The sequence below is a fragment of the Parasteatoda tepidariorum genome, chromosome 1 (assembly GCF_982258835.1).
Source record: "Parasteatoda tepidariorum strain Cologne lab strain chromosome 1, Ptep-v5.0, whole genome shotgun sequence".
In the NCBI taxonomy this organism is placed as follows: domain Eukaryota; kingdom Metazoa; phylum Arthropoda; class Arachnida; order Araneae; family Theridiidae; genus Parasteatoda; species Parasteatoda tepidariorum.
In genome coordinates this window covers 13,083,198-13,102,151 of record NC_141755.1, presented here as the reverse complement: position 1 = coordinate 13,102,151, position 18,954 = coordinate 13,083,198, and the positions used below count along the sequence as shown (strand labels likewise).

The 18,954-nt window shown below is 28.1% G+C and overlaps 1 protein-coding gene across 13 annotated transcripts in view; it reads right to left on the bottom strand.

The window, feature by feature from the left end:
* LOC107442127 (neuron navigator 3) overlaps positions 1-18,954 on the bottom strand; it is a 521,654-nt gene that overhangs the window by 233,721 nt on the left and 268,979 nt on the right. For 6 of the 13 annotated variants that reach the window (XM_043039757.3, XM_071180181.2, XM_071180182.2 and 3 more), the window contains exon 1: positions 11,682-12,024. The exons of the other annotated variants lie outside the window; for them this stretch is intronic. The gene's annotated coding sequence lies outside the window, so the exon portion shown is untranslated. Of the gene's footprint in view, positions 1-11,681; positions 12,025-18,954 lie in introns of those variants that run through there. 13 annotated transcript variants of the gene reach the window in all.

The window sequence follows — 18,954 nt, the reverse complement described above, 5'->3', positions numbered from 1 at the left end:
TGCAAAGATTGCAGGGATAGTAAAAGTTAACTTAAAATATGACATTTCAAGCTTTTTTACTTTAATATTTTATGAACATGCTATTTTTTTCAGTTAGATGATAAGGCCTTTGTCTGAATAATGATAAAGATTCTGTAAATTGGAAATTAATTTTGCATAATGGATAAAGTAATAAATTTGCAGTAAAAAAAAATACGGCATTAATAATTCTTAAAAGATTAATGAAAGCTTAATTTATTAAAAGAATTCTAGTTTGAAGTTTTACTATATATTTTAAAGTGAAATCAGAACTTTAATTTATAACTTGGTAAAACATTAGGTATATTGGCGTATAAATATTAGATATATAACCTAAAGGCTTATATATAACTTGAAAACATTACGTATATTATATTAGGTATATTGAAACACTTAGGTACACAACTTGAAATTATCCAGTTTTGTACAGTGCATAAAATAAAAAACGGAACATCCTAAATAACTTTTGATTTAATGAATGTATCTTCACATTCTAGGACTCAATCTTAATGGTTCGAGGGGGTGACCTCAAATAAGATAATTAATTAGACGATATTTTTATGTTACGAAATCAGAAACAAAAACGTACTTTCTCTAAAAAAACATATCTCTTTTTCTGCTGGATTCGGATTTTTGAAAAGCAAAATATAAGTAGACGCAATCTGGGAATATGGTTCCAATAGTTTTGTCAGGAGGACAGTCTGCTGTTTTCAACAACAGCTTAGCAGTTGAAATACTTTTAATTCAAATAAATCTCCAGAATTTAGCACACTGAATTGCAAAATAGAGGAAAATTACTTCACAATATAAGATTAATTTCATTTCATTTATGATTCATCAATATAATCCAACAAGCCAGAGCCGCGGTGGCTCAGGGGATAGAGCGTTCACCTCACAATGAGATGTCCCGGGTTCGAATTCCAGCAGTGGTATGCTGATACGAAGTCTGCTCCAAGCTCGCGTCGACCACAGTGCTGACGTAATATATCCTCAGGAGTAGACGAATCATGGGTTAAAATGCCCTAGTTGTCGGGCTAATTTTTGGAGGTTCTTATTGTTTTTCTCTATATATAACGCAAATGAAGGTTTGGCTCAATCAAAAAGTCCTCCAAGAAGGCAAACATGTCCAGGAATTCCCTTGTCTTTCGGGTTGGGTTAAAAATGGCAAGGTTACGGAGTTGGACATTGATAGTCGTAAACTCAGAAGTAGGTCGGCTGTTCAAAGCTGGTTATAAAATAAAATGAAAATTTTTAAAGTAATATTTCTAATATTTACTGAATCCTAGTAGTCAAAAAGGTATTGATGTCAAAACTCTTGTACCAAGCTGTAAGGTATAAAGTAACAAGACTGCTAAACGCCGGCCTTGAAACAAAATATAAAATAAAATCCAAAATGTCAGTATAGTGACAAAATTCAGATTATCCACACCTTTTTATATACAATATAAAAAGTTTAAATTTTTTTGCACAGCACTTTTAGAAATATGCATGATCTCATAAAAACATGTTATTTGTAACATTATATTATTTGCATACTAAATATTGCATTTGACGCAGAATGAATATTTTTATTTTATAACAATGCAACTACATATGCATACCTTCAAACTTAGGTAACGATTCGCAAAACAATCTTAGCAAGAAAGCAATCTGCCTAAAAGTCGGTTTCCATTTCGAAGAAAATCTAAAAGGTAAGAATTGCCTGGGAAAGCGACAGATTAAAACAACCATTAAGGGCAGAATCTCGCCTAATTTCCCTGGTGGTGCTTTAGTGAAGTAAACGACCTTCCCCAAACCTACGCTTTCCTTTTATTCTCAATGCAAATCTTGTAATCTCTAGTCGGCGGGCACTAATTACACACTACCGATTACGATTAAGATGTGTCATTTGGAATTTCAGATTGTTAGATGTCTCTTAAGGTGTGGTCAGGGGCACGAATTTGAAACCTACGCTTTAACTACCTCCCGCGTTTATTTGAAGTTGTATAGTTATTAAACTGGTGCACATGCAGCTGTCACCAACAAGGTTGCGTCGGAATTGAAATCGATTTCAGTCGGTTATAACGATATCAATAAAAGAGTTATTCATTTCAGGGAGGAAAAATAAATATTTATTTATTTAAATGAATGAAGTATTGGAATAAATTTGCCATTTGAGGTACCATAAAACAAGAAGCTTGTAATTAATAATTAATTCAGCTGCGAGGGGTTACAACGTTTGGTAGAATTGAAAACGTGATATAATATTTGTAAAAATTACATATGAATAAATATGCATTTATAGGTAACGCATATTTTATTAATATGTATGATTAAAGTATGCGATGTATTATATGAATGAAGCATTGGAATAATCGGAAACTCAAAATTGGGGATAGCTAAAATAAAATATAAAATATATTTTGGGGGGTCCGAAATCCGAATCCGTCGAAAAAACTGTATGCTGATTCAGAAAAGAATTTTGCGACTGATTTCGAAACATAAAATATCGTTTGCACCAATTAATTAGCATTTTTGAGGACATCCACTAGAACCATTAAGTTTGAGTCCTAGAACGTGAAGATATTAGATCATTAAATCAAAAGAGTAATTCATATTTTTTTCGCACAATACATTAAGCGAAAAGATAAGTCATAAAGGGATCATCAAAAAAGAATGCAGGAACTTAACCATCTTAAATTGAAATGTAGCGGAAGAATCTAAGTAATTTCTCGGCTAGTTAGAATTACATTTGAACAATTAATGATTCGTATCAGTCAACTAAAACGTCGAATCACAACCATAACTGTAACACAAAGAAGAACTGTATAAGACATGAAAATGGTATAGTAGAAGATTGAGTATTGTTTTGATAGCCTTAGAACAACTAATGATGCACATAATAAAAATGCACATAATAGGTCAATCTGCAGTTTAATTGTATTGAATATTTATAAAGTTATTGAAAGAAAACGTAAAGCAAAAAAATTACTTTTTTTTATAAAAATGTTCATATTTCCACGAATATTAAAGTTAGGTTTACGAAATGTTTAGTTATTGCATGCAATAAACAAAGTAATTTATAAAAGATACAAGGTTATTGCTAAATTTTATGCATAGGGTGTTGTTCGTAATTTATTACGGTTCCACTAACCTGCGAATGGTTTAAACTTTAATAATAAGCATGATACCTAATATCTAAACACCGCTAAAGTTATAAAATAATACGCCAAGTAATTTTAGAGAAATTCGGAAAAAAATGCCAAAAACTGAAAGCGTCTTTTTTATTATTGTAAGGTAGTAATATCACAGAAATTTTATTAGAATATTTTTTAAAATCATCAATTTTCTTTAGCCTGTGTATCTGAAGATTTGAAATAAAAAAAAAGAATGATAAAGAAACTGAAACAAATAGTATTTTAGTAAGTTTAAGCATTAAAAATGATTTAATGCTTCTCCTCTCAACATTTTTAGTTATTATTTATTCATTATGGGATGAAAAATAATTTCTCATAAAGAAAATTTTTAAAAAATAAAGAAAGCAATTTCATATATCTTTTGTGAAACTTGTAATTGAGCTTAATCAAAAACATACAGTCAGACATACTATAAAAGAATTAGTCTCATACAACTTATGATCGATTTTTTTTCTTCTTTGAAGTAGCATACAACTAGTACACGAGCACCAACAATTTTACCAAGTTTCCTTGCAACTGATGCATGTAATTGAAGTCTTACAAAACATACAAATAGAAATCGAACAGCAATAATTCCATTAGGCTTTCATTTAACTTGTAGTCGACTCCATTTCTTTAAATCCCAATTAGGATTAGTGGGTTTTAAGACACAGTTTAAATAATATCGGTGTCTTTTTACTGTTATGTTTGTTCCTCAAGAGAAGACAAGAGCGTGTCCTCAAAGGGAGTGCGAAGAGGGAATGTGTCTGCTATTTAACTTTAGATTCCCACGTTTCATGGTAGGTTTAAGAGTAAGCTTATCTTGACAACCAGATGCTGTCTTCTGTTACCGCGGATGACTTCGACTGGCTGGTTTTCATTACAAACAAATACTGAAGCGTTTACCTCTGTTTTAGTACATACATAGATACAGAGAGGGAGTCAGTAAAGAGCAGTGAGGGCAAAGGCCCAAGAGGCCCTGGTATTTCAAGATATTTTTGCTCTGTTTCATAAATTCAAAAATGAATTGCAGATAGAATTGCAAAACAACACCACTGAGTTGCATAGGAATGTTTAAAACGTTACTTTTCAAAAGGGACAAAAAAATAAAGGTTGACAGAAATTTTTAATCAGTTATTTGCAAATTTCAAATTGGTTCTTTTAGCAATCTATGAAAGGGGCAGTTGCATTCCATATCAAATCCCTCCAGTTTTGTGATAGCAAAATTATTATTCTTTCCTATTTTGATTACAATGTTTCGATTTATTTCAAATTAAGGAAATTTTTTTGCAAGGGTAAAAAAAAACTGACCAAGTTATATGTCTAAAATATACAGCTAGGCACATTTTTATGTATTAAAGCTTGATTTATTTTTTTTGCATACAAAAAGAAAAAAAGTAAATAAATAAAACAAGTGAAGATAAGGAAGCAAGAAAAATCTAAGTATCATTTTTCTTATGAAAACAGCCGAAATAAATGTAAGGATTTTTTTTTCTTAAAGCTTTTTTTCATATCAAAAGTGTAATCAGCTTAAAAGGCAACACATTATAAATTTTTTATTCAGAAAAATATATCTTTCTACCATAACTAAACACTTAATAAAAAATGACTTGTTTTTAAATTAAATTTTTTTAATGAAACTATTAAATGGTTAAAATTAAAATAACGTATTGTTTTTAATTACTTAATTCCTTTTGCGATGTTAGTTTTAAAAAAAAAATTCAAAATTAAAACTTCACCTGTTCGTTCAAAACCGACGCTTATGATAATACATATTAAAACTCCAAGAAATAAAGATGATAGATTTGAAAATTCCATAAAAGAAAATAAATTTTTTCCGCTTTTATAGGACATAAGATTATTGATGTACACATATAATTCAAATTTCCTCAACATACGACCTATCAAATATCTTTAACAATCAACATATCACTTTAATGACCTCTTTAGAAAAATATTAGTATTGACATAAGAATCATCGTATTAGAACAATAACGTGTAGTTTTTCATTACTTAATTCCTTTTGAGAAGTCTGTTTAAAAAAAATTCAAAACTAATCCTCCACCTGTTAATTCAAATCTAACGCTTATGAAAAATGCTTATTAAATCTACAAGCATTAACTGTAATAGATTTCAAAATTTCAAATAAGAAAACAAATTTGTGCAGCTTTCACGTCACATAAGATTATAGGTGCAAACATATAATTAAAATTTCATAAGCATACGACCTTTATATATCTCTGACAATCAACACCACGTCTCTGTATCGTTTTAATGTCTTCTTTAAAAAAAATATTGTCATTGATATAAGAATTATCGTATTGGAACAATAACAGGCACGAGTCATTGTTTGATAAACTCAGTGACCTTATGAGTTTTCCTTCTTCTGAGTTCGTTCAGAATAAATACGAATATTAATTTATAAACGGTATTCTTAAACACGTACGAGATTTCGTGGATAGCAACTTTCAAACTTGCTGCCTAAGTTTTAATAAAAATATATGTAAAAACTATTGAACATATGCGAGATTTCGAGGATAATAACTTTTAAAATTGCTGATTAAGAGAGACCCGTCGGACATTATTTGCCCAGTCACTGACCAAAGGCCGGCATTTTGTGATAACCAATTATTTACTGCAATATACCAGTGTTCTCCCTAAGCCTTTTTTAAAGGTAGCCCGCCATGCCTACCCTTTGATCCCAATAAATGATGCCCCTCTTTTTTTTGAAAAATAATCAGCCATCCCTTAAAAACACTGCTTTTTTATTCATATTCCATTTTGAAGAAAAAATAATTCAATGTTTAACTAATAATTACACTGGCAAATTATCTGTAATAGGTTTAATTTGAGATTGTATATCTGTTTATAGGTTTAAATCTGACTACTATTACTAATATTTACTTTGTCAGGATTATTCTCAACTGGTTACATTTTCATAAGTATCTTTTGGGGGGGGGGATATTAAGATTTTTTTTAAGTGATTTTAAGTTTTAAAACTATTTTCTTAACAAATGCCTTTTTTTTTTAAAAAAAAAAAAATTTATTTCAAATGTTCATTTTCTCATAATTTTCAGTTTAAATTATGGAAAAAAGTTTTCAAGTTATTTAATAATTTAGTGATTGTTTGTTAGTTCGCTTTTTCCAAAAAAATTATGCACAAAGATTGCCTTTTAGCATGCCTTTAACTATTTTTATGGACTACAAATTTTGATAATGAGAGAGAATTACTTTTTGAAAAACACATAAAATAATGAAAGAGGGAAATTTAAAAATTCCTGTAGATAAAATTCAGTGATTACATAATGTTACTGATTTTGATAAATTTTTACGGTGGCCTATATTTACACCTTCAAAACTCAAAGTGCCCTTTTAGAGAGGAAGCATCCTGTCCTTTATTATTCCTAGGCAGAACTCGGATTACAATCAAATGATCAAAATGCCCTTTTCAGAGAGGAAGCATCCTGCCCTTTATTATTCCTAGGCAGAACCCTGATTACACTAATCAAGAATTTTTGTCATTTGGCTACTGGTAATTGACGGAGAAATGGCCAAGTTTTGTCTCATGGTAAATATGTGTAAAAATATGCGAAATTTTATAAATCAAAATTACCCTTAAAATAAGTCTTCTCGAGCAACGAGATGCTTTCCTAACAACACATTATAAAACAAATCAACACGAGAGGTTTACAATGAAATTTTTATCCAGAAATAAAGATAACAAACAATTTTGATTACATTGCCTTAAGTTTGATAACCAAATGCCCGCTTCAATCACAACTTGTTTTGTATTTTAAGAGAATGGTATTCATTTAAAGATTAAGTATGTATAAACAAACAATTTAGATTAACAATGGGCGAATACTGAACCTATTATCTATTCACAATTAATATCTAAAAATAACATTTCAAAACGTATTTATTAAATAAAGAACTTTAATCATACATTTGTTATGAATAGAAATACTCCTGTGGTTTCTGAAAATGGAATTAAAGATATATTTAAAGTTAAAGGGTAAGTAAATATCAATTTATGGATTGAAGAACTTAAATTACTTTAGAAAGGTTTAAATAAAAGGAAATTTAAAAGAGGACAGGTAAAGAACTGTCCAAGAGTTATAGTTAAATTAATGAACTTCAACTCTGTAATATCAACATTCTCAGAAGTTGTCGAAACGTAATAAGTATGTAAAGGTGGAAAACTAAAAGCAACAGATGAATAGTGGATATAATGATCAAAAATTGGCTTTGTTTTCTAAATTGTTCAAAAAACTTTTGAAATCAACTAAATTAAGAATGTGTCTTTGAATGAAATTATGAAAAAGAATAACTATTTAGGTGTAAAAAAAGTTTAAAGAATCCCAAGTTTTATTTGAAGTTTAATTTTTATTTTATATCTTTTTTATTTTACTTAAAAAAGCTAAATGTATTTTTTTTTTGTCATTAAATAACGTGTCTCGTTATAAATTATTTGATTCTTCTATTTCTCTATTTTAAATTAAAATAAAACCAAAATTGAAAATCAACATCAAAGATTTTTATTTATTAATAATTATAATTTTAACTATAATATGAATGGAACATATTTTATCGATGCATATTTTATTATAAAAGATATCAATCTAATTATTACTGCATAAATTTATTCTTATCATAATAAGTTCTGACTATGAAAGAATGACTTAGTTTAGTTCCATAGTTTCTAAGATAAATTTTTAATTTATTCAAAAAATTTGACGAAATAAAAATCTCGCCCGGGTTTATTGAATATCCGAGTACATGGCAAGACCCGATTTATAATGAATCCGTCAATTAGCACAGTCACTTTTTAAACTTTCAAACAAAGATTTCCAAAATACATAAAATGCTTTTTTCTTTCTTTTTATAAAATTATGAGTTATAAATAATGAAATTGGAAAAAGGATTAAAAAAAAAAAATTATTATCTTTAATGAAGCGGACAATTAGCACAGTTAAAGGTAAAACCTGTGAAAAACAAAAGGTTTAAAAAAAGATTATAAGGAATTATTAAAATTTGGGAATTATTCTAAAAAGGGGAGTTAGAAATAGAAACGAGTTAAGGAACATTGCTTTCGGAAATCAGACATGCAGATTAAGGAAAAGAAGGCTACGAGTCTATCTAGACTTAATACTCATATATATACATATAATTAATTAGGCTAAATGAGTAACAACAGTTAATCATTTTGAGTCTTTTTCTCGTCTTCAGGAAAACATGTTCAAGTTTTGTCAAAATGAAACAGTTTAGTCCCGATAAATAAGAAAAGAACAAAATTGAAAATTGTAATAATCAGCAGTTAATTCTGTCCTGGTGCATTGCATTGCATGTATATTATTAAACAAATAACGCAAAATCAGGTGATATATATTTCAATAATCTCCCTTTTAAATATTTGATTCTGTCTCTGGTTTAAATTATTATATAAAATTAATTATAACTAAAGAAAGAAATATATTAATTTAGTTAAAAAGGTTTTATAATTATGAATTTATATAACTATTTTAACGATATTTGTTTCATTATCGGTCAACATTTAAAAACCAAATATCGATACATTTTTGTACTCAATATTTTCTTTGAAGATATATTAAAACTTTTCATTTATTTATATTAAACAATATTATATATTTGTTATTATAATCCACTGAAATTATTTTAACAACTTTTTGAGAAGATGAACTATTTTTGTCTATTAAGAACTGGAATCGACATAAAAAGAAAAACAAAGACTTTCAGACTGTGATGCTGCTTAAAAATAGATCATTTAATAGTTTTATTTTATCGAAGCATTTATGTTTTTCGATAAATGAAAAAAAAAAAAAATATAGCGATGTTTATCACTAAACGGTTGCAATGTATTTTTAATACTACAAATTATATACTGTGAAAAAACATAGAACTATTACACTTATCAAAAAAAACGGCAGAAACACATAATAGAAAATACAAAATAAAATTAATCGTTTTCAAACTATATTCCAAAACATAAATAAATTTGAAAATAGAAAAAACTTTTTTTACTTTAAAAAAATTAACAAAACTGTCTTACAAAAGGTAATTCACAACTGAAAACCCCTTTACTATTTTAGCATTTATTAAAAATAAAGTTTTACAGGCATAATAATAAATTTATTACAAGGTACGAATGTGTATACCATAAGTATTGTTTGTGTGTAATTTCTGATTTCTTCTATCCTTCCTAAAATTTTCCTGAAATGTAACTTAATTAGCTTAGAATTAGCTAAAATATAGCCACCTATTAATTTCAACCGCAACTTATAACCAATATCTTGCATAATATAATGAAATTAGTGGGCTCAACCAACCCCGTATTCGCTGCCGCTCCTCAACCCAGCTATGTAATCTCACGCGGTTTGCTTTGCAAAACATGCTCGCTTTGTTTGCTACTAAGTTGAGCCCATTCGAAAAGTGCTCTAGCACAAAATCTTATGAATTTCGTAAAATTTTAAGAATTTTAAATTATTAAAATCTTTACGACTAGTTTCCCCTTAAAAAATTAAAATTTTTAACCAATGATAAGTTAGGCACTTTGGGATTATCCCGAAGACCAATATAGCCAAAAGATAGCTACTGGGCCAATAACCGCAAATTTTATAATGCTTTTTTTTTTTCATTTAATTTAAATTTAATTTTATTATATATTTTTTAAAAACTAAAAATTTATATGGTTAAATTCAAGAACAACTTAATGTGTAATTATAAAAAAAAATAGAGGTTTTCAATTTGTTTTTATTCTTTTTATTACGCTTTTTATTACGTATTTTTACACTTAACTTTTTTAGTTATAATTTTTTATTATTGGATAAATTTAATGCGTTTAGAATGTTTATTTTGGAAATTTCTTTTCATTATGATGGCATCAAAGGATTTGCGCATTTTCGAGAGCATCGGCAAGTCGACAAGATAATCCCAACGTGCCATAAATTATTGAAATAAAAGAATCTAAATTAAAATAAATGAAATGCAGTTGAAAAACTTGAAGAAACAAAACAATAGTTATGCTTTTGCAAAAACAATTGTCAAAGATTTACAACTTTGTTAAAAGCACAATTATAAATTTCAGAATTTTGAGATATCACTGTAAAGCTGTGGCAAATGACCTGACTGTTATGAAATTAAATTGAAAAAAAATTACGCGTAATAGAAAAACTTGCAAAAACTAAACATTAATTATGTTTTTAAATAACAAAACAGCACGATCAATACTCAACAATAATAATGAATAAAATTATTATTATTGAACCTGCATAAGTATAATTGGAACATATAGTTGTTGTTTGTTGATATTAACTATTCGCTTTTAACCTTTTAATTCTTCCTAACGTATAGCTCAGTTTGCTTGAGCTTAGCGATGTCCATGTGAGAAAGAAATTTTCTGTTAGAATTTAGTAGAATTGCAGGTTTATGCTTTCATGCTTATGAAAGCTCCTACAATTGATATTTTAATTATTTGTTGCCACCGAGAAAAAGAAATTAGGTCTTTCTTTGTTGCAGTGCAAGAGAAATACAGATATCGATGTTAAACTCAAAAACCAGGAATCCGAACTAAATATAAAATTGTTCATGAAAAAATATATTCAAGCTTTAACACCAATTTAGGTAATCTACTGAAAAAATCATACCAAACAAGGGCAAAAATTAATCAAAATATTTTTAAATAGGAGTCCCCACCCCCTTCACTCATTGATCCTAATGACTGCTAGCAATATCTTTATTTCTCCTTATAAAACAGAAATTTAATTATAAAATTATTCCTTTTTTTGTAACATAATGGAAAAACGTTTTCCTCCTTAAATTCAATTTTAAAGACATCTGTTGACAGAAGAAATAAGATGCGTTTTTCCGGATTATAGTTGATTGTTATAAATAATGAATAATTTTAAGAATATCATAAGAAAAGATTTAAGTTGAAATAGGCCTCTATAACCTTGAAAAATATGAACTTTGGCTGTAAAAATAATAGTGTTTTATACAATACATTTTATAACAAAAAAATCTAAATTTTTGAATAAAAGTTTTTTTCTTTTTATATTTCTCTTTTATTTCCCTTCCTTAAAATAAAAAATATTTCGAAGCGATAACTATTCAGCTAAAAATGTATATTAAGAATATAATGCAGAAATAAATTAAATAATAATTTCCATAAATTTCGAACTTAATTGTATTTAAAATTAATTGTGATAAATTTAGTAATGCAAAGAAATATTAAAATAACAATGTTTCATGCTTCATATTTTCAAACTTCTATTAACTTTATGTAAATTTGTGCTGATAAAATAACATAAAACTGTTAACATAAAATTAGATCTAACTCATACAAATTATTATGATTATTAAAAAAAAAATTGTACTGAAAATTTGCTAAAACAACTTTTGCTATAAATAAATATGTTTAACAAACACATCTTGGAGTTAGTAAATAGATTTTTTTCTACTTGGAATTTCGTATGAAAGTGAACAACTCACCTCAAATTAACTTGACGAATCAAATCCTATTTAGAAATCACAACACTTATTTCATAAATGATGATAACAACATGTTTTGTGTTGGTATCCTCACACTGTCACACAGTTCATTAGTCCGTTCAACAATCGCCAAAGTGTCAACAAACAGAATCCGCACAACATCAAAGAAACAAAACACAAACCAAGCCAACTGTTTGCTTGCCTGGCCCGCCACAACCGGGCATGCACTCTACTCTGATTGGTTCAACGTGCTGTTCTCAGCAGACGATTTCTTTCTCAGGTCTCAGCTGGCCAACAACACTCCCGAAATGCATTGCGAGAGGGTGCCTTTCTCTTTGCATGTGACTCATAGAAGCTTCCCAGACTGGACTTGAAATTCGGTGAAGGGTTGATATAATGGTTGCTTTATCGCTCTAATTTGGCTGAGTGGAATTATATGGAAGAAGAAAGAATGAAAAGAACTTTATTTCTTGATTAATTGAGTATTAATTTTAGAGGATTTGTCAATTAATTTATAAAATGATTAATTTATCTTATCTTTTGAAGTGGTATAATTAAGACAAGCGCAGACTGAACATTTTTTATTTGTTCCAAAATAAAATTTTAAAAAATCATCAGAAAATGATTTAAGAAAATTAATTTATAAATATGCATATTTATAAATTACAGGGGTGGCTATTAATGATGAAACTGGTATTTAAACCTTAGTTAAATAGGTTTTGTAGATTAATTTAGGAATATGTTATCATGAGCGGTGGCATAATTAACGCAACTCCAGAATGAACATTTTTTATTGATACAAAAATAAAAATAGCAATAAATATATAAAAATATAAAATATGAAATTATTTAAAAAGAATGATTTTTAAATAACTTGGAGGGGAGATGATTAACTATCCCTTTGGTATTTATTAAAAAAAAATTGTATTTGTTTCATTAACTAAATCTAGATTACATATGATTTGCCAATTAAATTATTAAAGAATTAATTTATGTTATCTTTTGAATCGGCTTAGTTAGGGTAACTTCATATTGAACAATTTTATTTACTCAAATAAAATTTTATTTATTCAAATAAAAAAATGGTTATTACAAAAATTATGCGGGGCCATTTTAAAGCACAACTTAGGTATTGATTTATTTAAACTTCGTTTTCATTAACGAATAGGGTAAGGGCAATTTCCTTCCAACCAAATCTAAACATTCTTGTTTAAAATAATTTCATAATGTATTTTAAACACAATCATTTGTTTTCTGAAAATTAAGGAATATTTTTGTTTAAAATTCTCAATAAGAATAACTAAGTTTAAAATGGTGAAGTATATATTTTTTTAAATGTTTTGTTCAAGTTCATGGCTCGTTGAGAACTAAAATGGACTAAATTGTATACTGAGTATTTATTCTGTGTGCTAAGTTAAAACAAAATTTGAAATGGTAAGGAGAAAGAACATATGCATTTATTGATCCTTATAAAAAGGGATTGGGAAAAAAAGCGTAATGTATAAGGGGGAAAAATGTTTTTGATCTAGTATTCATTACATATTTTTGCATTAATCTAATTTATTTTTAATTTATCCATCTCATTTTACCAAAATGTTCAAAAATCTACAAAAAAAAAACTTATTAATGCTGCATTTTTATTTACTTAATGAATTCAACTGCAATTCTATATTTCACAATAAAAAAATTCCGGATCAAATTATAATTGAATCTATCATTGAATCACATTACTTTTATTTATATTCATTTAAATTTCCAAAATTACATCTAGTAATCCTAAGTATTTTTTTCCTGAAAGGGAACGTTGTATACATTTATGTAACGCGAATGATACTTTTTGCGAGATGTAAAAAAAACCTAGCTCTTCTTCTTTTTTTTCCCAGTTACAATATGTTAGTTGTTTTCATTCAAAAAATATGCAGTACCCAGGATTTATTTTCTCCAAATAAAATGTTTAGTTATCGAATTTCCCAAGTCCGTTCCGAATTCCGTTTCATCTAGAAACAGATAAATCTTTTATTATATTTGAAGTTTAAAAAAAAAAGAAAAGCATTTTCTCTGTTAAAGATGAAGATACAGTATTGCCTAAATCAATTACTGAACTGCGTGGTAATAAATATTAAAAAAGATTACTTAAAAAACGATTGAAATCATTACTTAGTTTTTCCTCTAAAAGAAAAAAAAACTATTTATTTTTTTTATTTGTTGCTGGAACTTGGAATAGACCGTTATTTAAACAAAGCGGCAATAAAGCACAAATAACGGACAAAAAGGACCAGTTTTAAGAATTGACATACTATATATAGTTTCACTTCTACAAACGAGAACCTTCTTCAGTGTGTGAAGAGAAGACAGAAATTTAGAACATTAATCTATATCGAAGTCTGTACAAATTTGTCTTGCCATCAAATTCCAAATGAACATCAGGATAAGTTTTCAAATAAATAAGTAAATAAAATAAATAAATAAATAAATAAAAAATAAATGAAATAAATAAAATAAATAAAGAGAGATAGAAAAAGTAATTTACCTGTCGTTTTTTTTTTTCCCTAAAAAAAACATTTATAAAGTTTTTTTTTTTTTTTCCTCCATGTTTTCCGCCTGCATACCCTATCAATTCTTGTCTCGAATTGCGAAAGTTACGTATTTTACCTTGTATATCCATTTTTTTTCCCTTAAAAAATATCAATTTGTTCAATAATAATTTTTTTTTCGTTATTTCTTTTTAAAAAAAAATATTACGTAATTATTGAGAGAGATATAAAGACGAAAAGAAATCCTCGATAGTAGTTTTTACATAAAAATGTGATCCAGCACACTTAAAAATTATTGTTTTTCGATGTTCCAGATAAAACTGTCATTTTCCACTTTCACGGGCTTTGTTTCTCTCCAATGAGCATTCTTGGCGATAAACTGGTTTATTGTGACAGAATCAAAGGATTGTAACCCGTCTTGGAGTCATTTTTTTTCTCTCTTCTGACATCGGAATTACAAACGGAATATGATTTCTTAAGTATATTTTTACAAAGGGTGCTCTGTCTGTAACTTGCTTCCATTTCAATGAAATTTAATCTTTGAGGTTTTTTGAAATTGAGTTTCCTCTGAAGTACCCTAATAAAAGTTTGCGTATTTTATTAATCGCATGAGAAATTATTTAAAAACGTATTGCTGACTGAATTAAAATGATGGAGATTATGGAAATACTATTTATTTATCCACACTGTAAAAATAAACGTGTTTTTAAAATTCAAAATAAAATAATTAGTAAAAAAAAAAAAAAAAAAAAAAAAGAAACCCCAGACAACGAAGATTAAGTCATTCTCATTCATGTTTAAGTGATTAAAAAACTTGAAGAAAGTAAATTAGCATCATATTTTTGTATGCATAATTAAGGTTAAATGGCAAGCAATTACTTCATATGTACGGTGCAATACATATTGCAGGTATTCTTTGGCCAAGGTAGGATAGGAACAAGGATATTAATTTGCATTTTGAGAGGACAGCAGATAAAAGAGTTTTTTTATTTTATTATTTACACCATAACTTTGTTTTATCATGCTTTAAAAAAACTGTAAAATGTTTTGCGCACTGTGTTTTAAAACAAATTATAGTTTAAAGGAACAAATTGATGCACACAAATACATCATATATTTAACTCATATCACACTGTTGCACTGTAGCGTGCAAAGAGTGCGAACGTTGTGAAATGTGCAACGATCCCAGACCTCTAGTCGAAGGGTGGGAGACTTCAAATTCATGACTAAGACCATTAAAACTAAAACTACTTTTTATTAAGAAATTACATTTTTTAGCAGATGATATTTGATGTAAGCAAATAGAATGGGATTTCAAACAAGTTTATCAATGAAGTTTCAAGTCATTAATATTTTATTTTATTTTATAACCGGCGTTAAACAGCCGACCCAATTCTTAGTTTATGTTCAACACTGCAGACTTGTAATTTTGAACCCAACGCAGAAGATATCATGGATCAAGCATTGGAATAAACTGGCCTTCGTGGAGGACTTTTTGGTGGAACTAACCCACATTTGCGTCAGATGGAGAGGATCGAAATCTCCCACGGTTAACCCGATGGAAAAGGGATTTCAACCTAGGATCCGTCTACCATTGATGATATTTTACTTCAGCACTGTGATCGGTGCAAACTGGGAGTAAAATTTGAATGAACCAGTCACCGCTGGGATGCGAACTTGGTTCACCTCATTGGGAAAAAAACGCACCTCAGCTCAAGTCATTAAAATTCAAATATTCTTCCTATTTATATGTATAAAAATGAACTATAATAAAATTTAAAACTGAAATAAAGTTTGAAACTAAAATAAAAATAAAATGTAATGAAGCAGCAGAATTAGAAGTAGTAACTGTTTTATCATAAAATAATTTCCACCTTTATATGCATGGAAACATATTTAAAAAACAAATTTAGATTTTTTAAACGTTTCAATTTTTTTTCTAATTAGTCTTTTTGACCCTACAAACTATTACAATCCTTTTTTTTCAGGGACATTTAATCAAAAAGAATGCTTCAGGCACTTACGCAACTAACTGTGCACTGCTACATTAAAGGAGAAAACTATTGTGTGAGAACTGGTTGAGGAAAAGTTTAAAAGCCTTAAGACTACTTTTTTCTGCTATTTAAATTACCATTTAAATAACGTGTGTAATAACGATAACGCTTCATATTATGTAAATTATTTAACTGTAATAAGATTCATTGTTATAAACAAGATCGTTTTGTCAAAAGTTCGCGTAAATTTGAATTTGTCTATCAACAGTCTGGTTGAGCGTTCAACAAATTACTCAATCAGAAACAAAGTTAATGGGAAAATTCCAATGCCCCAAAGTTACAAAATAAGTAACATTCCGCGAGGATGGTCAATTATTACAACCTAGATGATTGACCGCCCCTTAAGGGATTTCATTCCAGCACGCGCCATACTTGGCGGCTTCTTTCCATGGCTTTGTTAGGCTAGTGTTACATCAAGGGGAAGAAACGGGATGTTAAACCAGAAAGGGTCTACCACAAGACCTGTAGGCCAAGTTTTATTTTATTTAGATTTTGTTCAGGTAATTATTACAGAAATTCTCTTCAAATGTTCGGAGGGGAAGATTTTGATTGATTGCGAATTTAGATAATAATGAAGCACTTGGTAGCACATACGGAGAATTTGATATAGTGATAAACCACAAATATATGCCACACTTAAAAGAAGAAAAAAAGTGTTTGAAAAAATTTATAAAAATCAATTTATATTTTAATGATGTTTTTAAAAAGACAAATGATAGGCTACACTTTTTCCTAATGTGACATTTTTACATTTCTTATTATTGTTTCTTAGATTGTACCTTACAAGTTTACGCAATTTTCATTAGATAACAGCTCAATATACAGAGATGTCTAATTTTCCAAATAAGAAATTGCGATGTTTTTCACAGAAATACTCTACTGAACGATTTGCAAGGATTGTTTCCGTAAGCCTATAAATGGCTTGTTTGTTACATTATTGTTAAATTCAGTTAAATGTAAAGTACCGTGTTTCTGGCTCAGTGGGAGCACCAAAAAGTTCAATAACTTTTACCTGAGCGCTTTGGTAATGATTTTGGTAAAATTAACAATGAAATAAGGTTTTATTAAAAGTAATAAAATTTGGTAAATGTGATAAAATTTGTTAGTTTTATAATGATACCTTGAAGCAGTGGTCTCAAAAAGTGTTCCGCAGAACTCCACAGCTCCGTGGCAGGAGTTCAGGGGTTACAAGAAGTAAAGGGTCCCTAAAATTAAGATTTTACTCAACCAGTAATAATTATATTTTTATCCAATCAATAATCCATAATCTATTTAATATTCAGCTGCTTAAATGAACTAATTTATGTAAAATGCGATGCAAAAGTAGTAACAAAATTAAAAATAAATAAATCAGTAAAACATTTTTTTTACAATTATAATATATCGAATAGATCATGAAAAGGATATGCATTTATAAAAAGTTAAATTATAATTTTTAAACAAGCTATATAATTCAAAATAGAATAACTAAATTCAAGAATAAAGAATTACGCTTCTCTGGTAACTATTTCACAACGTTTATAACCCTTCTTTTTGGAAGAACATAATTCAGCTTATTTTATTCATTTTCAGCACATGCATACAATAAAAACAAATCCATAATATTAAATATTTCACTCTTGACTTTAAATATTTTCAAAATAATCAGTGTTTTTTTTTCCTTTCTTTTTTTGTTAGTATTCCCAACTGCAACTTATTTTTATAATGCCAGGTTCACGCCAAAAGAAGCTTGACCATTTAGGGTTCCATAACTGAAAAAAATTGGGGACTGTAGCTGTAGAGCATGACATAAAAACCATTTACTCGATTAAATGTACTTTTCAGTTTTGCATCTTTTACTAAATGTGTAATAATAAGAACTACAATTTTGAAAGCCAGAATTTCCTGTAAAAATTACCAAATTAATGATTGAAATAAATAAACCCAGGAAACTAAAGCGGTAAGCTATTATTTTGACCAAATGGATTGTTTAAATACCGTATATTTTTGTTTTTAGTGCAAGAATTATTATTATTTTTTTTAACCAGAAAAGCCATTTCCGAACTGTTTCATAATTATACAGTACTTTTTTTTTCTCTGTGTACCAATAAGGAATAAAAACAATCGCACCTCTTTAATATGCGTAAAACAAAGCGGACATTAAACAAAAAATTAATAGCAAACTTTATAGGTAAAATTAGTAAGAAAGATTGCAAATTTAATGTCATTATTATTTTCTTTTTAAATTCTATTTAGTAATACTATAAATATTATATTCAGTAAATTCTATACTTAAATAAAAATCAGTCCGAGAAATCAGTCAAGCATTCTTTCAATAAAAGACATCGAATCAATGTTTGTACTGATTAAAAAACACTGTATATAGAATAACTTAATTGATTAATTTTCGGAAACGAAAAAAAAAAAAAAGATAAAATTGTTTTCTGGCAAAGCCTGAGCTTTTCTAGATTCAGGAAACCCAGCATTGTTAATTTAATTATTTACGGATTAGTATTTTTTTAAATCATCATTGGATGATTATTCGCTGTTAATTAGAAAATTCTAGCAGAAAGGTTGATTGCTTTAATGAGAAAGACAAATAATAAAACTACTCCATTTTCTTTTTATGGAATTAGTCGAAATTAATTAATGGAATATACAAAAAAAAAATGTAGCGTAAAGAGAGCCAGTATTTAAGCGTACAAT